Consider the following 6,000-nt stretch of genomic DNA (forward strand, 5'->3'; position numbering starts at 1 on the left):
GTTGTTATCTCATTTGAAATGGAAGTATTGTTGATATGAGTTGTAATCTTATTAAATTATTTGGCTAGGTTCTAAGCCATGTTTATGAATTGAAAAGTGGTTAAGCAAAGGAAAGTAAAATAAACATGGACATATTTGTCATGGAATTGGATTGTGTTGTAAATTGGTTGACCAGTGTTAACATTTGTCGAATGCTCATGTTTTAGTTATTGCTCATATTATGTTTAGCATATCTCTACTGAGTGTTGGCTCACCCTATATGGGACATCATTTTCAGGTGTAGGTGATATGTCGCCTCCAAGGTCTTAGCTTGGGAGGTTGTAGAAGTTGAAGGCTTATCTTTTTGTGATTATCTTCCGCATTACATGTATATTAAGCCAATGACTTATTTTGTGTAAAGAGTTAGTACTCTACTTTTGTTGACCCAAGTGTTGACTTGGAAAGTTGTAAGCCTATAGGGCATTTACTTTTGTTGTCAACATGTAATATCTCTTGTAAGAATACTCTGATGAATGGAAATATATTTTATTCTCTTATGCCCATGCATGTCAAGATTGTTGGGTTTTTATGTATATTTTTGAGGGCGTTACAACTTGGTGTCAGAGTGTACTGGGTTCGAATACTTTGGGTACGTGGGAAGTGATTAGTATCACAATGGGTTTGTCTTGCTTGTTAGAGACTTATGCATGATGTTGTATGTTTATTTGATAACATATTTATGTGACTAAATGGGTATGGGATTTAGTTTCTAGGATGTTGATTGGATCCTTGGGTTTCTGGGAGTCCTGTTGGAAAAGCACTTGATCAATGCTATTTCTAACCAGAACTTTAGCAACGCCTTGGGACTGTCATTATCTGGAAATAAAATTCATAAGTACTTTTGTGATTATGTGCTTACGTGGAATGAATTACTGTTGTCCAATGTATTAGGACGCGAGTGTTATAGCTTCGGTACATTTATGAATGTGCTAATGATCTTCGTTACCTTTATTAGGATGTCAGGACGGGGGCGTGGTGGTAGGCGAGGTAAGCCTAGGAGGCAGGAGGTGCCTATACCGGATGAGATTTCAGCGCAACAGGAGGGGGTTGGTCAGGCCAATGTGGCCGAGCCAGTAGGTCAGCAAGCCATGGACGCCTTAGCCCGCGAGATGACAGGAGCATTGAGTGAATCCATGGACATTCTCAGAGCTGAGAATCAAGTCCAGGCCCATGTCACTGAGGCAGGGCCTTCTTTTCTGAAGAGGGAGTTTTTCCGATCTAATCCGGATGAGTTTCTGTGGGATCCGAAAGAGCCACTTAAGGCGGATGAGTGGCTTGAGCAGATGACAAAGACGTTTGAGATGCTTGGCATCGAAGATGGGGCTTTGAAGGTGACCTTGGCGTCCTTCCAGCTGAAGGGAGACGCGGGTCAGTGGTGGAAGTTCGTCCGGGGCTATATTGGAGGGACTTGGGAGGCTTTCATTGGGGCCTTTCAGGAGAAGTTTTTGTCTCCCGTTGTCAGGGAGTAGTTGAGGGATTAGTTCTGTCAGCTCAAGCAGTTGAGTTCATCGGTGGTCGAATTTGAGGCCGCATTTACTAGTTTGTCTAGGTTTGCACCTGAGCTAGTGGCGTCTGAGGAACGCCGTTGTCTGGAGTTCGAAAGGAAGTTGAGACACGGACTCAAGGTTAGGGTTGCTGGGTCCATGACTCGGGATTATGGACGTCTTGAAGATGCTGCGGCCCATATGGAGATTATTATGCACGAGGAGGAGGAGAGGTTAAGGGGCTCCAAGAGGAGTCAGGATGGCCAGGGGGATGGCAGGAGGCAGAGGGGTTCTAACCCTCAGCAGTCACAGAGTGCTTTTGTGAGGTCTACCTTTCCAGTGCCGAGTTCAGGTTCTGGGAGAGACAGTTAGGGAGACGTTACTTATTACAAATGTGGTCAGCTGGGTCACAAGTCTCCAGCTTGCCCGTAGAGGGGAGGAGGGCAGAGAGCAGCTTCATCTTCGGCTCGTCCTCAGAGCCAGAGTTAGGGCAGAGGTCAGCCGATTTCTTGTTACCAGTGTGGTCAGGCGAGGCACCTGAAGAGGTTTTGCCCGCAGTTGAGTGGCACATCTGGTGCATCTGGTTCGAGGCAGACTCAGAGTCATCAGCCAGCTCAGTCAGTTCAGGCCTCGAGGGCCAATCAGGGAGCCTCATCGTCTCAGTCTGTACAGCAGACTTATGCTCCGAGAGGTGAGCAGGTAGATTAGAGACCTTCAGGGCGTGTGTATGCTGTTACCACGTAGGATCTTGTACCGGCTCCATCTATTGTGAGAGGTACCTTTTTGTTTTGCAACTCGGTTACTAATGTGTTGATTGATATGAGTGCATCCCATTCTTTTATATCTGCTGCATTTGCATCTATTTTGGGGTTTGAGTTGGCGTAGTTAGCTTCTCCTATTTGTGTTGTATCACCTGTTGGGGGTGAGTTGATTTTGAAGCAGGGGTGTAGGGGTTGTGATATTCAGGTCGTCGACCGCTGGCATTCATTTCCTTTTGTAGTTATGGCTATGTCGGGTTTTGATGTGATTTTGGATATGAACTGGCTATCGTCATACCGGGCTGTTATTGATTGCTACTGCCAGTGGGTTACTGTGTGTACCTTGAGCGGGGATTGTTTCCATTTCTTGGGGGACCGAGTTTGGTAGTGTTTTGCCACCAGTGTATGATCTGCGAGGGCAGAGTGAGCTTAGTTGTCTTATCGCTAGCTGTATGAATAGTGAGTGTGATGAGACCCAGACTGTATTGCCGAGAGTGGTTTGTGAGTACCCGGACGTCTTTCCCGAGGATCTTGTTAGTTTGTCATTCCATCGAGAGGTGGAGTTTTCTATTGATTTAGTGCCCGGCACAGCGCCGATTTCCATGGCACCTTACCGTTTTGTCCCAGCCGAGTTGAGTGAGTTGAAGATTCAACTCCAGGAGCTGCTAGATAAGGGCTTTATCCGCCTTAGTACTTCACCGTGGGGAGCACCGGCCCTCTTTGCTAAGAAGAAAGATGGGGCCTTGAGACTTTGTATTGATTACCGGAAATTGAATCGGGCTACCGTTAAGAACAAGTACCTTATGCCTCGTATTGATGATCTGTTTGACCAGTTGAAAGGGTCCCGTTGTTTCTCTAAAATAGACTTGAGATCGGGTTACCATCAGTTGAGGGTCAGGGAGGAGGATATCCCGAAGACGACATTCCGTACGTGGTATAGCCATTATGAGTTTCTGGTGATGCCTTTTGGGCTCACCAAAGCACCGGCAATGTTTATGGACTTGATGAACCAGATATTCCGAAAATTCCTAGATCGTTTTGTAGTCGTTTTTGTGGACGACATTCTGATTTATTCACCTTCTGAGGAGGAGCACGAGGAACACTTGAGAGTGGTGCTTGAGTTGCTTAGAGCCCATAAGCTGTATGCCAAGTTCGAGAAGTGTGAGTTCTGGCTAAGAGAGGTTAAGTTCTTAGGCCATGTAGTCTCCGGGGTAGGGGTGTCTATTGATACATCCAAGATTGAGGTAGTGCAGGATTGGGTACAGCCTAAGAGTGTTTTTGAGATCTGTAGTTTTCTGGGATTAGCTGGGTATTACTGTCGGTTTGTGAAAGATTTCTCCAAGCTAGCTTCACCATTGACTAGATTGACGCGGAAAGGGGTCAAGTTTGTATGGAGTGAGACTTGTGAAAAGTCATTCCAAGAGCTGAAAGTTAGACTTACCACCGCTCCGATTTTGATTATTCCGGAGAGAGGGTCTGGGTTGTGTGTTGATGTAAGAGGGGAAAGTGATAGCCTATGGCTCGCGGCAGTTGAAAATACACGAGAGGAATTACCCTACACATGACCTAGAGTTAGCAGTTGTGATTTTTGCCTTGAAAATTTGGAGGCATTACCTTTATGGTGAGAGGTTCGAGGTGTTCTCGGATCATAAGAGTCTAAAGTATCTGTTTACACAAAAAGACTTGAACTTGAGACAGAGGAGGTGGATGGAATTTATTGAGGATTACAACTTCGAGTTGCATTATCATCCAGGGAAGGCCAATGTTGTGGCCGATGCCCTTAGCAGGAAATCCGTTAGTGGTGTAGCTTGTATAGCCATCCGGGAGTGGGAGATGTTGGGTGCACTTGGCAAGTTTGATTTGCTTCTGGGTGAATCTGTTGAGTTTGCGGCTTTGTTTTCAGTAGTTGCGCAGCCTACACTTGTGAATCGAGTGTTAGAGGCACAGAGAGGTGATCTTGAGGTAGAATCCCTCCGGGAGAAGATCTCTAGTGGGAAGGTTGAGAAGGGTTTGACTGTGTATCTTGACCCGAGTGTGAGATACCGAGACCGTTGGTTTGTGTCGGAGTTTTATCGAGAGGAGGTACTCCGAGAGTTTCACCATTCACACTTTGCAGTGCATCCGGGAGGCACTAAGATGTATCGTGATTTGGGTCGCCAGTTTTGATGGCGGGGTATGAAGAAAGATGTGGCAGTTTTTGTATCTAACTGCCTTACTTGTCAGCAAGTGAAGGTCGAGCATCAGAGGCCAGCGGGTTTGTTACAACCCTTGCCTATAGCTGAGTGGAAGTGGGAGCATGTCACTATGGACTTCATTGTAGGTCTTCCGAGGACTCACCGGGGTAGTGATGCCATTTGGGTGGTTGTAGACCAGTTGACTAAGCCGGCGCACTTTATCCCTATGCGCGTGAGAGATTCGATATACCATCTTGCCGACTTGTATATTCGGGACATAGTGAGGTTGCACGGGGTCCCAGTGTCGATCATCTCAGATAGAGATCCATGTTTTACTGCTAGGTTGTGGCAGAGTTTGCAGAGTGCCTTGGGCACTAAGTTGACTTTTAGCACGGCTTATCATCCTTAGACTGACGGGCAGTCCGAGCGTACTATTCAGATCCTTGAGGATATGCTTCGAGGTTGTGTCCTTGGCTTTAGTGGGTCGTGGGAGAGGCACTTGCCCTTGGTGGAGTTTGCCTACAACAACAGTTTCCAATCGAGTATTGGTATGGCACCATTTGAGGCCTTGTATGGCCAACCGTGTAGGTCTCCAGTTTGCTGGGCTGAGGTGGGTGATGCACCTTTGTTGGGCCTGGAGTTGGTTCGGGAAACGACAGAGAAAGTTGGCCTTATCCGTAGGAGGCTTGTTACAGCCCAGAGTCGCCAGAAGTGTTATGCCGACTGTAGGAGGAGGCCTTTGGCATTTGAGGCCAGTGATCATGTTTTCTTGAAAATATCACCTAGGCGGGGATTGATGAGGTTTGGTAAGGGTGGGAAGTTATCCCCTCGATTTATTGGCCCTTTCGAGATCCTTGAAAGGATTGGCGAGGTTGCCTACCGTTTGGCTTTGCCACCGCAGTTGTCCGGAGTGCATGACGTGTTTCGTGTTAGTATGCTTCGGGAGTACGAGCTGGATCCATTGCATGTATTGGATTGGACCGACTTAGAGGTAGATGAGGATGACTCATATGAGGAGAGACCCGTGCGGGTCTTGGATAGGCGGGATCAAGTCTTGCGAGGCAAGACCATTCCCTTGGTAAAAGTTTTGTGGAAACATCACGGGGTGGAGGAAGCCACTTGGGAACGTGAATTGGAGGTTTGAGAGAAATATCTGGACCTATTTGTGGATGTTTGAGCATATGTTGTATATTTTGCTGTATTGATAAACTTTAAGAGCATTGAATATGTCTTAAGGTGTAAAACATTGTATATGTTTCAGTTTATGGAAGTATTTTGGAACTTGCCTTGAAATGGAAGTTTAATTGAACATTGTATGTGTTGAATGTGTTGTAGAAATGCAAAATATCATTAACATTGAATATGTTATGGAATGTTGGAATATAGTGTTGGAAATTGTTGGATTTCAAAAAATGCATGTTGATAATGCATGTTGTAACTTATGTCATAATTTGCCTCTTGAAAAGAGATGGGATGACCGGTAATGGGTCAAGATGTTGAAAATGGAATTGTAATGTTGTTGAGAATTGAAAAATCTTGTTTTTG

Source organism: Camellia sinensis, chromosome 5 (assembly GCF_055761805.1).
Source record: "Camellia sinensis isolate YWXY chromosome 5, ASM5576180v1, whole genome shotgun sequence".
In the NCBI taxonomy this organism is placed as follows: domain Eukaryota; kingdom Viridiplantae; phylum Streptophyta; class Magnoliopsida; order Ericales; family Theaceae; genus Camellia; species Camellia sinensis.